The sequence below is a fragment of the Cnephaeus nilssonii genome (assembly GCF_951640355.1).
Source record: "Cnephaeus nilssonii genome assembly, chromosome: 22".
NCBI classification, from domain to species: domain Eukaryota; kingdom Metazoa; phylum Chordata; class Mammalia; order Chiroptera; family Vespertilionidae; genus Cnephaeus; species Cnephaeus nilssonii.
Genome location: NC_137093.1, coordinates 14958240 through 14981560, shown reverse-complemented (window position 1 = coordinate 14981560; position 23321 = coordinate 14958240). Strand labels below are relative to the sequence as shown.

At 50.3% G+C, this 23321-nt stretch overlaps 1 protein-coding gene and 1 pseudogene across 4 annotated transcripts in view; both read right to left on the bottom strand.

Moving 5' to 3' along the window:
- The window catches only part of PKNOX2 (PBX/knotted 1 homeobox 2), a 280121-nt gene that overhangs the window by 151254 nt on the left and 105546 nt on the right, over nucleotides 1-23321 (bottom strand). For all 3 annotated transcript variants that reach the window (XM_079762224.1, XM_079762223.1, XM_079762226.1), the window contains exon 2: nucleotides 19775-19844. The gene's annotated coding sequence lies outside the window, so the exon portion shown is untranslated. The remainder of the gene's footprint in view (nucleotides 1-19774; nucleotides 19845-23321) is intronic.
- Nucleotides 1-23321, bottom strand: part of LOC307094276 (small ribosomal subunit protein eS4-like) — a 47107-nt pseudogene that overhangs the window by 2807 nt on the left and 20979 nt on the right. The window lies entirely within an intron of this gene.

Here is a 23321-nt window from a genome sequence, read left to right as displayed (position 1 = left end):
TAGAGATCCAGCTCTAAGACCCCATGGCTGCTTCCTCTCTTCTGGACTCGCCCCAGAACGTGGCACCCCTGCCACTCCTCCATTTCCTTCCTCTCGGCAGCCCCCTTTATTCTTGAGAATGGCTATTCTCAGGAACGGGGGAAATTTCATCGTTTGGTTGGTTGGTTAGGTGCAGTCCCACCTGGAGGCGGGGGGATGGGCAAGATGACCTCTGGTGGTGACAAGCATATACAGGGAACGTAGAAGCCAGCACTGTGGACCCCGAAGTCCCTCTGGCAGGCTTGCTCAGATCTTCACCTCCTCACCTCTGCTGTCCAGTCTCCTAGGAGAGCTCCTGACTTTAAGTTGGGTCTTGAAGTGCAGACAATACGTCTCTTCCTTCACCTCAGCCCCCTCAGCAGGCTTGGCACCTGTTTATTGGTTATTTTGTTCAGGAATCAAAGACTTCCTGTGGACTTGGGTGACCCTGTCTCTGGTAACCAGGTGAGCCCTTGAGTGGATGGTCCCTGATGGAATCCTGGTTTCCATCACCAAGGGGCAATGTCATCCCAGTGCCTGGCCAGGGAAAGCTCCCCACAAGCACTGGTGGAATGGAGGAATAAAATGCCCAGGGCCCAGGGCCTCAGGGCCACTGCCAATCCCATCCTCCTCCTGTCATTTTCACTGTGGGGGTGGCTCAGTCTCATTTGAAAAACTGGCCTCAAGATGTGAGTGAGGCAGGAGCTCAGGGCCAAGAAGGAGTTTGTGGACAAAGAGCCATTCCTAGTGGCTGGAAACCTAAAAGAAACATGTATCTCATTCTCACTAGGTAGGTACCAGGCACGGCCCTGAGCCCTTGGCATGTATTAGCTCATTTCATCTTCACAAGGTGGGTTTTTTATCCTGCCAACTCCACTAACTGGCCATGTGACCACGTGATAGTCACTTCCTCTCCTGGGCCTTATTCTCTCTCTTGTCTATAAAGTGAAGAGTGGGCACTAATCTGGAATATCCACTAGACTATAGTCTCTGAAAGGACAGGGACTGGTACCCACGTTCACATCCTCAATATCTAGCACCATCCCGGCACAGGGTAGAGCCTTCGTAAAAGTTAAATGGAGGAAGTGATGTTCTGTCTAGCTCAGCTCCAGGCTTCTCAGCCTACAATTCCCATTGTCATGCGGCACAGGCCAGTTTCCCATTCCTCTTGGGCTCAGGAGGCCTAGTCTGTGAGTCCAGGAGCCCCCGAGGACCTTGGACATAGAATTCACCTGGATCCTGTTCTCAGTATTATGGAAGGTGAGGCAGGGACACCTGAGCAGATAGAGGACTCTGTATCACCCAGCTTGGACGAGAGGCCCCATCACAAAGCGGTCCCATCTCCTGCATGACCTCAGGCACAGGGACTCCAACCAGCCTGGGCACGGACAGGGAGAGCTGATGGTCCTCTTCATCTTACAGATGCAGGAACTGAGGCTCAGGAAGGGTCAGCCTCTTGCCCAAAGTCATGCGGCTGTTTCGTGACCAGGACCCGGCTCTTGGAGCTAGTACGTCTTTCCCCCATTTCTCCCCTCGCTGCCCCAGGCAGTGACCAGGGCCTTGGTAAGGAGGGAGCTGCTGAGGCATGGCCCTGCCCTTCTTGAGGGCAGAATCTCTTAGCACCCCTGGCAGCCTTGGAGGAATGTCAATCAGAGTGACTTTTTGCACTTAAATATTTAAAGACACGTTTTAGTCTTTGTAAAACACTGCGTGGCCATTGCCCTGGTGCTAAACCTCTGAGGAGGATGTCGATGCACACACCTCCTCACTCAGTTGTCTAAAGTACAACGGCTGCGTCTCTGCTTGTTTGTTTCCTTGTGTGCTCTCTCCAGCCCCTGGGAGCCAGGGAGCCTGGCGTTACATAAGCGCCTCATCAGAATAAACATCCAGCTAGACGCTGCTTCCTCCAGTCCCAGCCCTGGGGAGAGCTCACCTCAACCCCACCCTTCCCAGCGTGTGGGGGAGATTTCTGTCCTAGCAGCAGCCCCCTATTCCAGGCAGTCGCCCTGGGGAGCTGAGCCCGGTGTGCAGCATGTCTGGGCAGCTTGCTCCTTCTGTAATGGACAGGAGTAGGGATCTCCTTTACTCTGACATCCAGCCTGCCCCCTAATCTGAACATACTGACATCCCTAATAGCAAGTATTTAGTCATAGAAAACCTACTGTGTGCAAGGCTCTGTGCTGGGCACCAAAGATATAAAGAGGAGTAAGCCAAGGTCCCTTCCTGGAGCTGAGGTAACAGACTTGCAAAGAAATCACTATTGAGAGATGAATGTAGTATTCTGGGAACCAGTTGGGAAGGTGGACCTGATTCTGCCAGGGAATCAGTGGCATTCACATAGGCCTTGAAGGACATGAACAAATGAATGAATGAATGAATGAATGAGTTAGGATGTATAAATTGAAAAAGTAATACATGACAGGAGGTGTGAAAAGCCATTAGGAAAACAGCATGTGTAGGTCTGAACCAAGCCACTTCTCTTTGGCCTCAGCTGCTCCCAAACTGGCTCTGGTCCAGCCGGACTCCCTCTTTTTGTGACTCTAAGTAGGAAGCTGCTGGCTGGGGAGCCCTGGTAGTCTGTTTACTTACGTAACCTCTCTTTTCTGCCGTTCCCTCCTTGGTAAAATAGAGTCAATAATAATAATATCTGCATGATAGGATTATTGTGAGGACTAAATGAGATACTACATGCAAGTGCTTAAAGGAGTGCCTGGGGCATAGTAAGCCTTGAAAAATATAGAAATCATTATTATTACTTTTATTACTATAACCACCACTGTTGCTGGCCAGCTTCCAGCAACAAAATTGGAAAATGCCTCAGAAGCACAAAAGCATGCTGGACGTACTTAATTCATCCACGTGGTGTAAGCTCCAAATTCTTCACTTCCAACCCAAACAGATCAGACACGCACGGCCTTCCTACTCTTCCTCAACTATCAAACAAAAAACCCTTTAGAAGAGGCAGCCTTCACCGTGGGAGCTGCTTGGGCAATGCTTGGTATCGGTTAGGGTGCCTGGGTCAGAAGTCAGAGCCAACAAGTGACCGGCTCAGCTCAGAGTAGAGCACACAGGTGTGCTAATGAGCTCTACAGATGCAACCCTTCCGAGGAGAAGACCCTGAGATGTTCTAAATTAGATTACAGCAGCCGGGAAGCGAGAGGAGGAGACAGAGCAGCTAGCCTGTTGGTAGCTGTGGACCAGCTCTGACAACACTGCTCAGACTCCTATGGCTCTGTTGGAAGTTCGGGTTGGTTTCCAGGTGGCTATTTCTGCAGATTCTCCCAGCCAGGCACCATTGAATTCCAGGAGCCTCTGTTACGCGTGGGCTTCCGGACTGCTGCCCACAGCCGCTCCACAGGAGCGGGCATTCCTCTTTGCAGCCTGGGAGCCTCTCCCCGAGCTGCCCCCTTCTCCCACCCCTGTGCCGATCGCTGATGTAAATTTTTTTGTTGTTGTTGATCCTCACCAGGGGATATTTTCCCATTGATTTTTAGAGAGAGTGGAAGGCAGGGGGATAGACTGAGAGAGGGAAACATCGATGCGAGAGAGACACATCGCTTGGTTGCCTCCCATACACGCTCCAACTGGGGTCAGGGATTGAGCCTGCAACCGAGGTATGTGCCCTTGACCAGAATCAAACCCGGGACCCTTCAGTCCTTGGGCAGGTACTCTCACCATAGAGCTAAACTGGCTAGGGCTGATGTAAATTCTTTCAGATGGCTTGCATCTTTCTTCCCACTTCCCTTCCTTAATGCATAAAAACACTTGCAAACTCCAGAAGGATAGACTGGCTTTCCCACCTACCCATGCTGCTGCTGATTTAGACTTCCTGTCCCATGACCAGTCCTTTTTAGCTAGCAATGGCCCAAACCCTGTTTTCATAAAGACTTTAAGCCGTGGAAGTTAACATTTTTTGTTGAGCACCCCTTACAAGAGCGAGCTGATGCCTTTAGACAACCCACAGGCCCCCCTGGGAAGGTGCTGGGGTTCCACAGCTGTCCTTGGGGAATGTTACCCAGCATCTGCTGGGACTTGAGCCTGGGAGTCCCATATCCTGGGGGAGCTAAGGACCTCTCATGGAGTACCAGCCTCGTCCTGGTGTTGGGAACCCCAGCACAAACGTTCACCCACTGCCCAAGCCACAGAAGTGGCTCTCATCTTCGATGGCCGTCTCCCTCACCATCGCTCCCACTCCCAGCCTGTCATTTCCCCCCCTGCAATGCCTCCCAGGTGTACAGAGTGTTCTCTTTCTCGGCTGCCACTTCCTGCAATAGCTTCCTAAAGGCCTCCTTGCCTTTTTTCCCCCTTCTTCCATCCATTCTATGTGCTGAAGCAAGAACAGTCTTTCCAAAACACAGATCTGGCCAAATCATCTGCTTAGAAGTCCTCTATGTCCCTCCCATCCCTCCATGACCTCCAGCTGCCCCCTCACCGCGGCCTCTGTCCACACGGTGGTCCTGTTGGAAGGCAAGTCCTGCATTGCACCTCTCCTGCAAAGCCCTCTCTACGTGCTTAAGTTTCTCTGCCCGGAGTACTTTCACCCACTCCCTTGACACTTGGCTAACTCCTCATCCTTCAAGTATCAACTCAGACCCCTCCTCCCACAAGGAGCCTCCTGTGACTCCACGATTTTATTAGGTGCCTTGTCCAGTGCTCTCGGAATGTTCTGCCCTTGCCTGATCCCAACACTTAGCCTCTTGCACTAGAAGTGTCTGCTTTCCTGTCACCTGTCTCTATTCTTCACTGTTCTCTACACTCCAAAAGGGCACATCTGCATCCTGAATGATGCCTGAACAAAGCCGGCAATAAACATGTGTTGAGTGAATAACAAATGAACAAATGAATGGATAAGGAGCAAGTGAATGAATGACTTAGGATATATAAATGGAAAATAATAACCCATAACAGAAGGTCATCACCACGGTGGTAACTGAGCCCATTATGCAGGCGACAGAAACACAGGATGGAGGGTGAAAGGTCTGGGGCTGATCAGCAGGCGAGCAAGAGGGGGAGGGAGGGGCCTGGTAGAAAGGCCAGGAGGACATCTGAATAAACGGGTCCTTTCTATCCGATGCCCCATGCTCGGAAATCTCAGCTCCCTGAGACTGAGGTTCATCAATAAGGAGGCTTATACTATTTTATAAACTTTCTTTAAATTAAAATCAGGAAACACACACACATCCGCATCTACCCCACAGACATCTTCGTCGCTGAAAAGTTCTCCCTATAAAATAAAAGAAGCTGTTTAAATGTCTTCCTTCCAAGCCAGCCCCACAGAGCTGGAGCTGAGAATACATTAGCCTTTAATGAAGTGAGACTCTCATCTTCCAGGAGACACCTCATTTAGCGCAATTGTTTCAGAGCCATTACAGAAAGACAATTACAAGGAAGCGGGGAGAGTAATTGGAAATGCTGGCAGGAGTTGGGCGAAATGATAATAAATAAAAATATTCAACCTAATAAGCTTCCAGGAGGGGGTGGGATGAAGAAAATCAACATAATTAGAACTGAACCTTAGCAAGGAAAAACAGACAGCAGGGTGGCAAGTGCTCAACTTGTACAGAAAGAGAGAAGAAGTCGCATGCAGGGACCATGATGCCCGGGCCGCAGGCCGCTGGCCCCTCCGGAAGCTGCTGAAGGGTGGAGGGGGTGCCCACAGCCCGCAGCTCGGTGAAGGCTCTGAATGTGCTGTTCCTGGCTACGGAACCCGGGGATGTGAAAAAGGCAGGCCAGCCTGGCGCAGCCGGGGGTCCTCCGTGTGCTGAGAGGAGGCCCAGGGAGGCCAGGACAAGAGCCCAGCTGCACCCTGGATCTGCCACCTCTTTCTCTAGTCCTGCAGCCACGGGCGAGAGGCCTCAACTTTCTGGGCTGTGCTCTCTCACTGTAAGGTGAGGGAGGCGAGCTGTAAGACCTATGAGCGGTCTATCTGTCTTCTGTGGAGGCCGCCTCCCTCTCAGGTTCACTCCTTATCTGATAGGCCCCTCTGCGGTTCTGAAATTTCAACACAGGGTCTACAAGTTCAGCGGAGAGACTCAGCCTAAGCATCATTTAAATACGAATCACTCGTGACCCACTGCACTGCCCCAGGGATGCTAACCACACGCTGCTTGTTCTGGCCTGGTCACGCCCGCCAGGGTCTAGCACAGCTCCTGGAACATGACTGTGTGCTGGTGGGTCTGTCTCCCTCAGAGGCTGGGAGCACTGGCCGGAGCAAGTGCAGAGGAAATGGGACCAGGCCTGGTTGTTTCAAAATAACCCCAGTGAACAGGGAGTGCTGACTTCCGTTATGAAGATTTCTCGTTTGGTTGGCTTTTGTTTAGTTGCTTTTGAGGGAAAGGAATGTAAGTAATTTGAGGTTGGGGACCTCAGATTTGTCACCCATACCTAGCTCACAACGTGGTACACAGCAGACATATTTTTTTGTTGCATAATGGGTCTCTAGTAAATACATTGTGTACTGTCTGGAGTAGACAATTGGGAGTTAAGTCAAAGTCAAATTTTAAAGCTTTAAAAGATTCTCAGATAGTCTCAATCAATTCAAATAAATATAATTCAAGTCACACTTGATTTACCAAGTACCTACAGCGTGCCACACCTGGACACTCACAGGGGAATAGGATCCCAAGTTCCTTTCCCTAAACAATTTGCTGTGTAGCCAGATTCAGGGTGTAAAGCTTTGGGCAGGAGGTGAGGCCACACTAGGGGGTGGGATGTTTGTCTGGAGACACTAACAAATAACTGTTGTCTCACCTCCTAAACAGTGGGCAGTGGCCCAACTCCATGGTCCTCAGTTGAGTTTACCCTAACAGTAAAAAATTTTAATACACCTTCAATATATACATATGAAACATGCGTATGTGTGTATATATATTAGACATACTGTTCTACCAATGCATGATGGTTCTTACGGAACATAGTCAACAATAGAAATCTAACAAGGATGAGATAAAAATATAAATATATTAAGTTGTAATATTTTCTTCTCTTATTCCAATGGCCCATCTTGCTTACTCTGTTTTGGAGACTTTGCATGTAGAGTATCGGTTTCCCGAGACTTGACAGGCCTGCCCCACAGAAGTAATTCCAGTCTGCTCAGTATACAAAACAGAATTTAACACCTGTTTTTCTTCTGCTGGCCACAGCATCCAGTTTCCAGTGACTGGTGACAAATGTGCCTCCAGGTCCATTAGAACACTGGGACAGAGAAGTCCAAGCAGAGGATGGGAGAAGAACCCAGACACCTCCCTCTGAGAGAAGCCAGGAGTAGTCCCATTCATTCATTCATTCATTCATGCATGCATTCAGAACGAGTGTACTATAAATTCCACCAGGTGCCATCCAGGAGCAGTGAGGGTGACAGAACCATCAGCCACGGGCCCTGCACTGACCAGCTGCATGGAAGAGGACTGACGCAGATACACTTGTGATGTAGGTGGACGCTGGCCAGTGTTGGAGATTCAGGCCAGATGCTCTGGGAGGAGAAACTGCTTTTGCAGAGGGATCTTGGATTTGTGGAAGAGGTGGCATGGGATCATGGAGGATGGGCAGGGCTTGGCCATGCAGAGGGAGAAGAAAGACTTTTCAGGAAGAGGAAATGTCTGTGGCAAAGACACAGGCACAGTGAATTAAGGGGGTCATTCTTCTCTGACTGTCCTTGGCTCCATCTGGAGATCCCATCCCAAGGCCAGTGGGAGGGAGAAAATACTTACTAGAATTGCAAATAAAAGAGGCAGGGACATGCTCTGGGAATGAACACCCCAGAAACTAGAGCCTACTGTCTGTGTCCATGGGGGAGACACACACACACACACACACATACACACACAAACACACACAAGTTCTTTGGTTGATCACTTTCTACCTCCCCCACCCTCCCCAACCTTCCCTCTGAGATTCCCCAGTCTGTTCTATATTTTTATGTCTCTGGATCTATTTTGTTCATCAATTTATTTTGTTTACTAGATTCCACATATGAGTGAGATCATGTGATACTTGTCTTTTTCTGAATGGCTTATTTCGCTTAGCATAATACTCTCCAGGTCCCTCCATGCTGCCTCAAAGGGTAAGAGATCCTTCTTTTTCACTGAAGACAAGCATTTATTAAGTGCCAAAGACTAACAGGAGAGGAAGGTATTCTAGTAACAGGCCTTCTCTTCTGCTAGGGATGGACCGAAAATGATCTGGCCTCCAGGCAAGGCAGAGCAGGTGACCCCGGGGGCCCATACTGGGTCTAGGATGCTACACTCTGAACTCTTTACCTGGACTCTTTTACTTGGGCGACGCATCTCTAGTAAAGACATTACAGTGTGATAAACAGTCACAGTAAGATGACCAAGGTGCACCAGGAGCTCAAGAAAAATAACCCCCTAGCTGCGATGTGGTCACAGACTACACAACACCCAGAAACGAGCTCTAACCAGGTAAACAAGGGGGATGAGGGGCATTCTAGGCAAAAAGAACCTCACACGGAGAAGCAGAGAGGCACAAAGGTACAGAAACCCCAAATCCTGCTAGTAAAGACAGAGCGTCCTAGGACCCAGCAAATCCAAAGAAAGCAGGAACCCTCGGATCCCAGGGAGGAGACAAGAAGCCCGGAGTTCACTCTCAGCTCACCCCGCTGTGCCTAGAGCTGGGTACTACACACAGTCAGTGGTTATTAACGTGTTGATTCTCGGAAGTAAGAACTGGGATAAGCAATTCATTCTTACAAAGCCCCAGGCAGGGCCACATGTGGAGATGCAGTTATTAAATCTGATGAGAAAGGGAAGGAAGAGAAGAGGGAGGAAGAAGAGCTGAGATAGGGGGTGCTGCCCGTCATCTTGTCGGGAGAGCACCCGCCCCTCGATATCCAGGAGCAGGCACTGGATAGGGGAGGTAGGCAGATCCGTGGACAGAAAGGAAAACTAGCAACAGTGTTCTGACTCCTAAAGCAGCCTCAAGCATGCCCATTATTCCTTCAATTTTCCCAACCTCCTGTAAGATGAGACTGCTCTTACTCTTTAACCAATGAAACCAAGGCTAAGACATGGTCCTCTCTCATTAGGGAAGGACGTGGGAGAGCAGGATTGGCGCTCAAATCACTGCACTCCCTTCTCCTGATGCTTCCACCGGGCAGATGGGAGGGCAAGGCAGAGATGGACACCAGCAGGTGGTGTACAGCCCCAGATTCAGAATCCCCTCCCATGTCCTCATGTTCCACCGCCGCCCCCAATATCCCTAGAGAAACCCAGGGTTGGTGAGGACCTGCCCAGGGCCCAGGCTGGAAATGCCAGCAGTCCTCCCTGGAAGGCTCTCTGGTAAGGGCATCTCAGAAGGACCCTCAGTAGACCAGCCCACAGCAGCCTCCCATCCCTCCTCACCCTGCTCCTTACCCCAGGAGGGATGGCAGGCTGCTGTGGTCTGGTCTACTGAGGGTAGAGCTGGCCTACTGAGGGTAGACCAGCACCCAGCACCCACCCCACAAAACCCCTGAGCCCTTCCTAGCCCTGACATTGCTCTCCTCCCAGGAGTTGAGAGCCCTGGGGTCCAGTCTAGCCTCTACCACTAAACCCTCGGTGACCCCAGGCAAGCTGTTGCCTCATTGAACCTCAATTTCCCCACTCAGGAATTCTGTAATCTCTAAGGTCCTTGAGCCTCTTCCTCACTCACTTCCCCTTTGCCTCCCTGCTCCACCCACAAAAGCCAGGAATCCCTTCCCTCCGGTGAGTCACCTGCAGGCCGACACCCCATCCTAGACCCTGGGGACCGCAGGCTTCGCCATCCTAGTGGCAAGGTCCCCGATTCAACACCAATACCAACTGCTTCACCTGAGTGAGAAGTCCAAGTGCAGTGGAAGCCGTGTGGACCTGAGTTCAAATCCCACTGCTCCTCTTCCTGGCTGTGGAACCAGGAATGTGTTGTGTAACCTTTGGATTGAGCCTGGCTCCCTGAGCTGTGCTGGGAGAGGACCTGTCTCCGGGGGTTGGTGGGAGGCTGCTAATGCATGAGGAGCGCTGAGTGCTGTGACTGTCACACAGCTGACACTGGTTCTCTTCTTTGGTCCCCTAGATCAGTGCCCTGCCAGCCGAGGGGATCACAGGGAAGAGGAAGAGAGCTGCTGCCCATGCCCAGCTGTCACCATGGCTGAGCAGTTTCATGATGACAAAGCCCACCCTCCACCAGGAAAGGGCTCCCCCAGGGAGAGATCAGGTGGGTCACGTGAGTGTGACACTTTTTAAAAAAATGGGTTTAAAGTTATGAAACAACAGCAGTGAAATCCTCCTGCCTCTGCAGGTACTGGGGCCCAGGTGGGAGTCAGGGGTATTAAACTCACCCACCTTCTCTGACAAGACCGGGTGGTCTTGAGCCCGGACACAGTCCCTCTCGTGGTCTCCTGCACCAGAGAGTGGCTGCACCACAAGTCCCAGCCTGGAGAGGGATCCGTCTTGTGGACCAACCTCACGGGCACCCCCAGGTGCCCCCACCCCCCTAGCCTAATTCGGTCCTAAGTATTCCTAAGGTGGCTCCCATTTCCCGCTGTAATAAATGGCACAGAATGCAAATGGAGGTGGATGTGGGACACAGATGTTTGCACTAATTTAATTGAGGGAACACCTTGGATTAAACACTTTGCAAAACACTCACAAACAGGTTCAGTGCATTCGGTAATGAAAAGCCTGCCAGCCTCTGGCACTGCTGTGGCTGCCTGGGGCTCCGGGAGACTGGGGCTCCGGGAGAGTAGCGGGGAGCGGAGGGGGTTGGAGGATGCCATGAACAGGGTAGGGACAAGATGCCTCCAAACCCAGGGCTGAGGCAAGGGAGCTGGTCCCTGTGAGGGCTTCCAGCAGATTCCCCACCAGCTGGGCCCGCTCAAAGAGACAGAATCTGGAGGGGCTGGGAGGGAAGGGAGCAGCACCTGCTTCCCCAGGTGGGTAACTGCTCACCTGTGGGGGTCAGCAACAGGCAGTGTCTCCCTGTCCTCAGCTCCAACCTGCAGGCCTCACTGCCATCTGGCTGACAGCCAGTTGCCCACCCATATGGGATTGGAGTCCCAGGCCCAGTGACCCCGGGAAGATCGCTGATTTGACCTTCTGGGCATGCGGGAAGGTGAGAAATATCTCTCAGAAGTTTGGGGGCATTGGCAGTGCTAAGTTCCCTAAAGCTTCTTCTTCCTCACCTTCCCCTACAGCTTAGGGTGCCTCAAAGCTCAATCCTGGGCACCTAGAAAACCTCCACCCTTCCCTTGGCCATTCCCCATCCACCCATTCATCCTCAGTACCTGCCTGAGAGGTGTGCTGTGGTGAGGGAGGGAGGCAGGCATAAGTAGTTCTGTGGTAAGTGCCCTCAGGGAGGCATGCATGGTAACCTGGAAGGGGACAGTGCACCAACTTGGCAGAGAGGGGAATGGGGGAAAGGATTTCAGCAGAGATGATGAGGCACCGAAGTCGAGGCAATTGCAGAACCTCAGGAGAGACCATCCACCTGGGCCACATGGGGACAGGTGGCCGCATGAAGGTGGGCCTACTTCCACCAGCCTTCCCTCCCACCGCGGCCCCAGTTTCCATAGTTGGGCAGATCTGGAATCAGCTTCTGTAATGATTGCTCTGTAAGCCTCAGAGTTCAAATCAGGCCTGATGATTTTATATTCCTAAAAACAGAATCCCTAATTTCCAAACACAAGGATCACTTCAAGTGTAATGATCATTATAATAATAACCTCTCATACTTGTGTGGTGCTTTATAGTTTATAAGACACTTTCACATATCTCCTATAATCTTCCACCAACAGCCCTTTGAGAAAGCTAGAATAGGTGGTATTAGTATTCAAGTTCCCATACGAAAATTACAGCACTACGACTCAAACTCAAGTGTGGCCCCAAAGTTATGCTTGTCCACTCAATTCATTCATTCAATCATTTCGTGCATCACGGAGTATTTGTTGAGCACCTACTACTATGTACTGAGAAACACTTCACACTCAGAGCATGGCATGGTGGGGATGTTAAGATGAAGGGGCGGCCGCTGACAGACGCCCATGGACCAAAGGGAAAATGCCAGGGCAAAAAGCAAAGCACCAAAACTCAGGACCCAATAAAATCACAAAGCTACTCTCTTCAAACACTGCCTCTCTCTCTCTCTCTCTCTCTCTCTCTCTCTCTCACACACACACACACACACACACACACACACACCACAGCCTACACATGCACATATGATATAGACACATTGTATATACACCCTTATTACACACGGAGGTCTGAATTGTTCTCCCGGGCTGTCCCCATGCCCCCAGCATGGAACACAGACTCCTCCATTCCTGTTGTCTCCACCACTGCCTGGGTAAGAGTCCAGAACTGGCCACCACAGGCCACTCTGTGTGGCCTGAGCTCTGCCCCATTCCCCAGCACACAAACCCAGACACAGGGACTCCAGCACACGTGTGAGATCCGGCTTCACAGGCAGCAAGTGTATGACACACTTCTGGTAGGGCTTAGGTAAGGAAGGGTGGGTGGATGGATAGATGAATGGGTGAGTGGATGAATGGAGGAATGGGTAAATGGGGGGGGCGGAGATGGGCAAGCATAGGAGCTTTCACCTGCTATGGGTAGATCCTGGGGGCCCCACAGTGGGCCCAGTTACAGGACACTGCCCTGCCCTCTGACAAGGACAAAGGAGCCCCAGTTCCCTCTGCAAACACAACACCCTCCTTAGGATCCATGTGAGAATGTGGGACAGGAGACACTTTCACCTGGTACAGGGCCTGGCACACAGAAGCAATGAGGGCCTTCCCACCCCACAAGTAAAGGCAACAGTAAAGGTAAAAGACTGTCCAACTCCACACAGCTCCTGATCTCCAACCACCGTCCCTCCTGGGGTTTGGGGGCCCAATAGAGAGACCCTCTCTATTATCCACTCTCTTCTCCTTGGTCTATTCATCCATCACCTCATTCAACCAACCTTGTAGGGTGCCTGTCATAGCCAAGCACAATTCTAGGCACTGGGATTAGGAGAAGAATAAGGTTTAGTCCTTAACTTGGGTAGACAGACAACCAACCACAACTGGGTCCTGTGATGACACACGGGACAAAGGAGTGCAGCCACGTTTCAGGAAGAGGGACGCTTTGTAAGGAGGATCACGGGAGGTATGTGAGCTGGGCATTACAAGTGGAGCGGTTATCCAGGCAGAGGAGATTCCAGGCAGAGGAAACAGCAGTGTGAAAGCACTGAGGTGTGAAGCTATGCAGAGCATTTGGGCACCGGTGTATTTGGGGTTCAGGGGTAGAAGAGTGCCTGTGTGTCTGAGTGTCTGTAACTAACAGGAAAGAGGGAGTAACGAGGGTGTAGGAGATAAAACTGGACAAGTAGACAGAGTGGAGCTGCAAAGCCCCAGGTCAGCCAGGCCCAGGAAGCTGTGGATGGTGGAGAACCACTGGGGATGATGGAGCACAGGCCAGGCACAGTCAGATACAACAGCATTCATTAGGCTCCAGCTCTTGTAGGCACAGTGCTGGGCATCTCCAACCGTCGGAGGCTATGCTTGGCTGATGATAAATGAATGTGAGGAGGTGTTCTCTCTGTGATTCATGCAGATATCCCTGGAGAAATGGCCAGCTAACAGCAAATGCAAGGAGAGGGGTTCCCACATCCCCATCGTCTCCAGCATCACCCGGTGGCATCACCACTGGTCCCCTCCACCCACCACGCACAGCTGGAGTCCCTGGGAGCAGAGCTTGGAAATCCTCAGCACCTCCTGGGATTCGGGAAGAACTTGAGAAGGGACAATGGAGCCACAGGGAAAGAAAAAAGGGGGGAATTCCTCAGGCTGTCTGAATTTATGAGTGTTTGGATGTCCAGGAAGCAGGAAAGAAAGGCAAGGAGGGTGGTGGCAGCCACCTTGCAGTTTCCAAACCCTGCTCCCCGCCTCTCTGGTCCTCCTGCTCAGAGCAAGGAGTTTCTCCCTCCATCTTCCTCTCCCCTCCCCTTATCTCCCGGTCCTCCTTCCCCGGCCCCCTCCAGAAAGGTTTATGGAGAAGACTCCAGATAGCCCCCTCTCCTGCAGGCACAGTCACACCAACTGAAAGGAGATTTAATTAGCAAAATCTCGTTAGGCAAACGAAATTATCCGTAAGACAATAGTCCTCTGGACAGGGGGTATGATTAAACAAAGCCATTAATTGAGAGTCGCATTGGCAGCTCCCTGGATGCGTCCATCTCCCCGGCAGGCTCCACTTTGCTTCCTTGAGCCAGAGGAACCTTCTCTGCCTCCTCCCGCCCCCCCCCCGCCCCCTCCCCAGTTTGTCTCCCCTTCCAGAGCCCCTTCAGTCAGGGCTGCAGCCCTCTGCATCTCATCAGCAGCCTCCCTGCCACCAGATTCCTGCTAAAGTGCCTTGATTGCATAATGTCTATTTGCATAATGTAAATTGCAATCTCCTAGCTCGGGAGGCAGGAATCACAGAACAGCCATTATTTTTTACCACTCCACAAAAATTCTACATTTAGAAAGCAGATTTGCAGCTCAGAAAGTCGCATAAATCTGAATCTGCCAGCAACGCCATTAAATCACACCAATTAAGCCGGACCGACGAAGAGCCCCTGTCACTGTTCCCTGCACACTCGAGGACCCCAGCCCAGATGGAGGCCCTGGCAAACTGGAGGCCACCGAAGCAGGGCTGGGAGCAGGAGCTGTGAGAGGTAGGAAATGATGTCTTATAAACCTTAACACACACTCCAAGCACTGGCGCCCATTAAGACCTGGTGAGAAAGGAGAGAGGGGGCGGGACTAGCGTGAGTTATTTCTAAGCTTGTTGCCTGATTTCTTATGGGCACACAATCTGTCTGCAGACTTTTGATTTATGGAGCAGGAGAGAGCATATGAGGAAGAAGCCTGCACCTGCAGCAAAGGTGGAGGGGAGAGCCAAGGACTTCATGGAGGAGTGAACTGTCCCTGCCTTTAGCAGCTCGTCGATGGCCTGTTCTCTCTTCTCCCAAGTTCCCTCCAGCCAAGTGAGAGAAAACGGAGGACGAATCCTGCTCTAACTGGGCTGCGCTGGAATCTGAGTTCCTATAAGAGCTGTTTCCTGGGGTCACTGCGGGAGAGGTGAGTCACAGGGCCCTGGAACGGGACATTCCCCCTGACAACTACTCATGATTCCAGCTTCCCCACGGCACTATACCTGGCTACTCTTGCCTCTTTATTGCTCATTCAATATTCATTCGCCAAAGGGCAAGATGCTAATGTGTATTATTAAAATATCAATAGTTTATGAGTGAACTTTTACAGAAGGTACAGTTAAAGGGAAGGTTCTTGACCATCTATGGCAGAAGAAATGGAGAACAACCTTCCAGCTCCACCTTTTATTTATTCACTGGGTGGGTGAGTGACTGAACCATGCTGGTAGCTATGGGGTGCAGGAGTGGCTCGAGGGCTGTCACATGCTGGATTTCGTTTAGTCCCACGGAATCCCAGGAAGCATGTACAATCCCATTCCCAGTCTAGAGATGATGAATCGAAGACCAAAGAGATGTGCCCGGGATCATAAGTCACAGGTGGGATTCAAACCCAGCTTTGGACTTCAAACCCAACGTATGCCCCCAAGTTGGAGCCTTGAAGATGCAAATGATCTTTACGTGTTTACTTGTTTCCTTCCTTCAGCTGCCCAAATGAAACATTAGTCTCCTCACCTGAGTTTCCCAGAAGAGGGAAGGAGAGAACAGAAAATCATTACATGCTTCCCACAGATCCAGTTCAAGAGAGTAGGCCCCACTTTACATACCTAAGCAAGTTCCCAGAATCTTTTCTGCATATTTAGAATCTCAGAACTGGGAGTGACACTGGATATGACATAATCAGACATCCCCATTTTATAGGAGAGTAAACCCAGGTTCTTGGAGCCACACAATGAAGTGGTTTCCTAATTTGATTTCAACTCTGTCACTAACGTTCTCTGTCACTCACCAGGGTATTTCTGGTGTTCTCTGAGCCCCCACCTTTTCCATAATATGAAGATAATAACAGTATCTCATAAAGTAGTGTAAGGGTTCAAGGAGAAAATTCAGTCAAGCGCCTAGCTTAGTGTCTGCATGTAGTAAGTGCTCAATAAATGTTGGTTATTAACATTACTATCAAACTGACTTGTGGAAGACACCAAGACTCCCTCCAAACGCCAGCACCTTTCCAGCAAAACCAAGCCCGCCTTCCCCTCTCTTCTCTGCCCCTCCCTTTCTGCATTAGACACTCTCAGATCATGGTCCTTTGGGGAAACCGACTGGCTCGGTGTCCACTCTTTGGTTGCTTGAGATTAGTTTCTATCCCCTTAATTCACAACAAGGCATCCAGGGCACTATAATTCTCTTCCAAATTTAGCTGCATCTGTGTTGGGAAAATGACAAAGGAAAGGAACCTGGTCCTTCAGGACCCCCACCCCCACCCCCAGCCCCCGACAGATTACAGTGTGTGTGGGAGGGAAGGAGGGAGACAGAGAACAGAGGTGGGGCAGGAAGTAAGGGTTGCCCATACCCGCCCCCCCCCATCCCTCTGTCCCCAGCACCACCCTGGCAGCCTCTTAAGCCCTGATCTTTGACTAGAATGTACCCCAGCTTGAAGGCCATGAGGTTGGGGGTGTGGGGAGCCCTGGATGGGAATGAAGGGCTCAGGGCTTGTGGAGCCCTTGGTCACAGGTCTAGGCCTCCCTCCAGACCTGGCGCGTCAAACTGTGGGTTGCAAACCAGACCCACTCTTGCAGAGCTGGACTACAAGGCAGAGGCTTCCACCAACTGCAGGGCCTCCTGACCCCTCATGTCCTCAGGAAGTCCCACCTCGGGAGGAGGCCTAGCAGGGTCTCCGGGAGGCCTTTAAACCCTGAAGTCTGTGAGTTAAGAGACAGTTTCATGATCTAAGGCAAGGGTTTCTTTAGCCTGTCCTTGAAAGTAGAGGAGGCCACATAGAGCCAGACTCGACAAACACAAGTTGTGGTGGACTGTGTTCCGCAAAGGCGGCTGCAACAACACACATCCCCTCCCCACCCATCTCTTCTTCAGTGCGCTGCCGGACTCCCTGCGAGACGTGGTGGCGGAGTTCCACGGTCCTGTCTTTAAACCTCGTGGCCTCTAACTGCCTCGGTGAAGAGACTGTGGTGGAGGTGACACTGCCTGCCTCCGGAGGGTAGGTCACAAAGGCAACAGAGCTTCCTCCTGGCTCTCACTCTCTCGGGAGGCTCCCTCTTGCCATCCAGCCACCAGACTGCGAGGAAGCCCAGGCTACACGGAGAAGCACATGAGCCTGGATGGTGGTCTGGCTAAGGTCTCAGGCAACAGCTAGTATTCAGCCCCCAAATTATGAGCCTTTAGATCAAGCATGTCAAACTCAAGCTCACAACGAATATTTTTGCAGCCCAGCCAATGTAATGGTATGTAAAAAACGTTTTAATAAAAATTTCGTAACTTAATTTTCACAATATCCTGTTATACATAATTATTAATAACGAACTACAATGTTCACTAATGACTGATTACTATAATCGTTTTGCATTCATTTCCCTATTCGCCTTACATGGAGGTGCACCATTTCTCTCCACTAATACCAGCAGCGAATATTTTAGCAGTCGACTGCCACGTCATTAGTCGGGCTGATTTGTTTGGTGTGCTCAACAGGAACTATTTTGCTTTCGGAGAACAAGAAAAATAGGTTTATTTGCATTACGCTTATTAATTTGTGCAGTTATTCAGTGTCTGGTAAATTAATGTTCAAGAAAAAAATATTAATTTTTATTAAAATGTTCTATTATTTTATGTTAACAATTACTCATTTATTTCAGCCCTTTGTATTCAGCATGTCTCGATCAAAATAAATCTACATTTCTATGAAAATTGAATCTTTTGTTTTTTTGCGGCCCACATAAACTTAAACCTTGTTTATTTGGCCCGTGTTAGCCTTTGAGTTTGACATGCTTGCTTTAGATGATTCTAGCACCCAGACTTTTATCTGCCCCAGATGAACCCCAGACCTGATGGAATAGAAACCAGCTGTCCCTACTGGGTCCTATTTGAACTCATGCCTCCCGGATTATATGAGCATAATAAACATTGTTAAGTTGTTAAGTTTGGGGGTGGTTTGTTACACAGCCGTACGGACTGGAACACCACTGAGATTAAATTAGGATGTTTGCTGTTTCCCGCTCAAATACAGCCTTCCCTGGTCGTCTCTCTGAGACACCACAGTTTCCGGCTTTTCCCTCCTCAGCTGGTCCCAGGCCCTCTGAACCTGCCTCTCCTCATCCTCTTCCCCCCACACTTGAAAGATCATTTTAATCTTCCCGTGTCTGAGTCCTGGGACCTGAAGAAACGAGTTTTTCCTTGTTACTCCATGCAGTTTTTCCTTGTATCCCTGCCAGGGAGGTGTCCCTGGGTGTGGGTGGCCCGGGAGCCTGGTGCCCGCAGGGACAGGCAGAGAACATGAAGACCTATTTCCCCCCCATACTTGGCTCTCATTAAGGTTCACGCTCAGCTTGCTCCTCGCGTACTTGACTTGACTTATGAGGTCCCTCTAACCTCCGGTGCGAGGAGACATCGATTCTCACAGAGGTCATTATCTTTCTGCTCTGGCTCCCTCACCCCAGCCCTGTCTCCTAGGTAGGCTTTCCTGGAACAGGATGAGGGAGGCGCCCTTCCCCGCCCCCTGGACCTGGGGGTCCAACCACTCCAGACCCTGGGCTGGAGAGGAGGTGCCCTGGGAGCCGTGGCCGTCAATCACAGAGGCGACCAGCACTAAATCGCAGACCATTAGGCGGAGGGCCGGCGCCCTGCTCACTCACCGGGCAGCCATCGGCAGGATGTTAGATGATCGCAGGGCGGCCATTCTTATGATTTATTCAAATACTCATTACAGTCAATCTATTTTTACACAGAGGTGAAGATGTGTGCTGATAACGGTTAATCATTTATAATTCCATGGACTGGTTGGAAGCCAATGTACTATCAAAGTTGCAGCAGCAGCCTCGGCCCCGGCAGCCCCAGAGCAGGGCGGAGAAGCTGGGGAGCCAGGGCAGCCCAGGCCCAGCTCACACCTTCGGCGCAGCACGAGGCTGCAGGACGTGAAGAGGTGGGAATCCCAGATGAGCCCCAGACCCCCAGCCTGGGCCAGAGGATGCTCGGCATGTGACTGCAGCGGAATTGCAGAAAAGGGTCCAGCTGGAGCTACCAAAGGAGGCTCCACAGAGGAGGCTGCACTGAGGCCGGGTCCTACAGGTGTGTGCATCTTGCCAAGTGGGAGAACCAATATGAACCAACAAGCACAAGGATAAGGTAGAAGGTTACTGTGTAATGGGAAGGAAGCGACAGCGGTATTTCCTTGTCCTTCCTCACCCCTCCCTAGAAATAACCAGATGTAACAACAAGGGCTATGACCTCAGCCCAGGCCCTGCTATCTCTGACCCCCAGGCTTACTCCATAGACAACAGGGGCCGGAGCCTGGGTCAGTATTGCAAATCCAAGAGCTGCCCTCTCCGACACGTCTGACACACATAACACGGCATGTCCATCCACTGCGCCATCAATAGTCTAAGTAAACAGAATGTTGTGTTGTCACATTCAGACTTAAGCTAATGAGAGTAGTTTATGTTCTGACTAGCCCATTGTTGATTTCTCCGTAGTTTATGTTCTGACTAGCCCATTGTTGATTTCTCATGCACAATGCATGGCTGTTAAAGATCAGGTTCAAGGCTGGTCTTTAACCCATAACCTTATCGAGTCACCACAGAAAACGCCGATCAAATTTACTTACAGTTCACAGTCCCTCTTCTGATGAGTGGCATGGAGGACAGAAAGCCTCAGAGTCCTGCTCCAGACTTCACCTGTCAACGAAAGAAAACATTTTTATAGACTGTGTACGATTCTGCTGGGAGTGAGAGCCAAGATGAGGAGGACAGTACAATCAGAAGTAGGTCTTGCCAGGAGCAAAGCCAGCCTGGCAGCCCTGTGCCCACAGTGCTGAGTGGTTAAGTCTCCTGAGCAAGGCACTCCTGGGGCAAAACGATGCTTGTAGACAGCTAACCAGGACAAAGAGACAGGATCGCCCTCTCTTACCTGCTGGTGGCCTCGGTTTCTCTGAGTTCCACCCCCATCCCTATAGAAATCGCAGAGAAAGAGAGGCTCATGGCTGTGGAGAGCCCTGAGCTGGCCGAGGCAATCATTATTTACTGACACCTCCTGTCTGATGGGAGACCCCAGGCAGGGGACAGAGCTGAGCAGCCCCCGGGAATTTGTAGTCTATGTGGGGAAGGCTGCAAAAAGCAAGCAAACAAACAACAAAACTAATGCTGTTGCTGATGGCAAGAACAGGGAAGGGTGATGTAGGAGAGGACTTTCAAGCAAAGGTGCGGAGTCCAGTTGGGCTGCAAGGAAAAGAATGCGCGTGGAAAATAATAGGGCAAGTCTGGGAAGATCAAAAACATGACTGCTTTTTATTCTCCTTCTGAGGTAAAGCAACATGAACAAGAACAGGGAGAGCCCAGCACGCATCACCGGGTGTCTGCTCTGTGATTTACACTCGCAAGGTGCAGCAGGAATAAGATCCATGGGTCCTGTTATAAAAGTGCCGCCGCATCATTGGGGGAATAAGATTAACCACATGAAACAGCATCAGATAAGACAAGACTATATATATGGCCGTGCCGAGCTGTGTGGTGGAGACTATAATTCTCTCTCCACAGAAAAATGAAGTCGGAAAGAGATGAAGCACTCAAGGAAGTTTCCAGGGGTCTTGGAGAACTGGAAAGGAGAGATTTGGCTGATGGGAAGGGAGAGAGGGGGCATCCCAAGAAAGGGGAGCAATCCCAGCAAGGATGAGAGAAAGAAGCACGCAGAGCCCTGGGACAATGCAGAGGCCAGCCTGCCCGAGAGAGTCCAGAGCAGGGACTGACACTGAATGAGCCGGCTGGACCGGAGCGTCCAGAGCTTAGAGTGTCAGACAGAGAGGCCAGGCTGGGCTGTGAGCTCACGGAGCCATTGAAGTGTCTGATTTTTAAAAAAAATATATTTTATTGATTTTTTACAGAGAGGAAGGGAGAGGGATTGAGAGTTAGAAACATCTATGAGAGAGAAACATCAATCAGCTGCCTCTTGCACATCCCCTACTGGGGATGTGCCCGCAACTAAGGTACATGCCCTTGACCGGAATCGAACCTGGGACCCTTGAGTCCGCAGGCCGACGCTCTATCCACTGAGCCAAACCGGTTTCGGCTGAAGTGTCTGATTTTTAATTCAAGTACAGTTGACACACAATACTACATTAGCTTTAGGTGTACAGCACAGTGATTCGACATCTACATACCTACCCAGTGATCACCACAAGTCTAGTTACTGTCACCACACCAAGTTACCATGGAAGGCTTTTCAAGAAGGAAGTGACATGAAGAGAAGTCCTGCCCCATCTCCACAACCTTTAGTATTTATTTTCCTTCTATTTAAGACAGAGAGGCTCCTTGGAAGAAGTGGGACGTCAGGTAGAAGACTCAGGCACGGGGCGGGGGGGGGGGGGGGGACGGGCAGGGGGGCGGGTAGTGTGATGTGCCCATGAGAGGAAGATGTCCTTTTTCATGATGGTGTCCCCCAGGATGAGGCACTTCCTCTGGGGTTGTCTACCACCATCAGCATGACATCAGAGACAAGACCAGATCTGAGGATGAGGGCTACATCTTATACGTCTGTATAGCCCTGGAACCCAGCAGAATCCCCAGCATGCATCAGGTTCTCAGAAATGTTTAATAATGGACTCTGTTCATTCCAACCAGAATCCACAACCAGCAGCTCTGAACCAGCCCCTGATTGGCAACGAGCTCAACTTGTATTCTTCTAAAGTATGATCACGTGGCTATTGAGCATACTAGACTCAGTACAGGAAGTCTCCAAACTGAACTGCAGGGAGCGGACCTTCATCCCTGCCCCTGGGACTGGCTGTGGAGACACCGGCATCTTGGAAGAAGATATGGCAGACTTGCCATGTGCATAGGCTGCAAAGCTGCGAGGGGTGGTTGCTATGCGAGAGACATGGATTCAAGGGTGCTATAATGCTTTTAACATGCTGAAAGGATGGGCCAGAACTAAAAAGTCAATCTTTCCTCTATCGGTTTTTACTTTTTGCACAGTAACATCATGGCAGCCATAAATATAATAATTTTGAAGATAACGTACAAGTGCCTACAATCCCATCACTCTAAACCATTAAATTATATTATGTCCACATGAAAATCCATTTTTATTTTTTACAGAATTGTAGAAAATTTCTGACAAGAGTATATACACTAAATCCTACTCTCACATTCAAAAATCAATTGCAAAAACACAGCATAGGTGACCTGGTTTTTTTAAAAAGTGGGCTGAATCAAATGCAAGCTCAGGATGAGCCCAGGGTGTGGTATCATTGCCAAACCCATTAATCATGATCTTAGGTGTATTAATAGTCATACCATGTCCAACCGAGGGGCACATGGTCCCTTATTTTGTGTTTATTGGTGCAATTCTGGCACCATATTTTAATAACTTGGACAGCCATGAGTAGAAGAGAGATGGGCGAAGGCATCTAGTAGTTAAAGTACCGGTAAAACATTCAGTAGTTAATAGTGCAGGCTCTGGAATCAGACTGCACAGCTCTGGCCCTTACTACAGTGTGACCTTGGGCAATTACTCAACTTCTCTGTGCCTCAGTTTTTCATCTGTAAAATGGGGCTGACAAGGGCTCTACCTCTGAGATTAGTTGTGAGGATTGAAGATTTCATATACTGTAAAGTGCTCAGCAGTTCCTTGCACAACATAAGCACTCGCTGAACGTCAGCTATCGCTGTTGCTATTTTCATCATTAGGAGCGGTGAAGTAGAAGATATGGAAGAAGCTAGAGTTGTCCTTTCATTTGTCCCTCTCTAATATCTCCCTTTGGTCCTAGAAATGCTGGCAAAGCAGCAACCTTTCTCCCACATGGTGGTCCTCCAAACATTTGAAGAAACCATGCAAGAGAAACTGTGCTCCTTTGGACTGTAGGATTAGGACTAGCTGATGGATGTTAGAGGAAGCCAGTCTTCCGTTCAACATAAGAAAGAAGTTTCTAGCAGTGAGAACCATCCAAACCTGAGCTGGGCTTCCTCAGATATAGCGAGCTCTCCACACAGGACGGAGGATCCTGCACTGAGAAGCTGCTCCAGAGCGCGGTCTCACCCATCAGCACAATGTCACAAATAGCAGGAGACTGAGGGAGCTGACAAACTTACATGTGGACAAAATACTAAGTGTCTCTTTCACCATCATTTCACTAAGTAATTCAACCCTCTAAAGGTGAG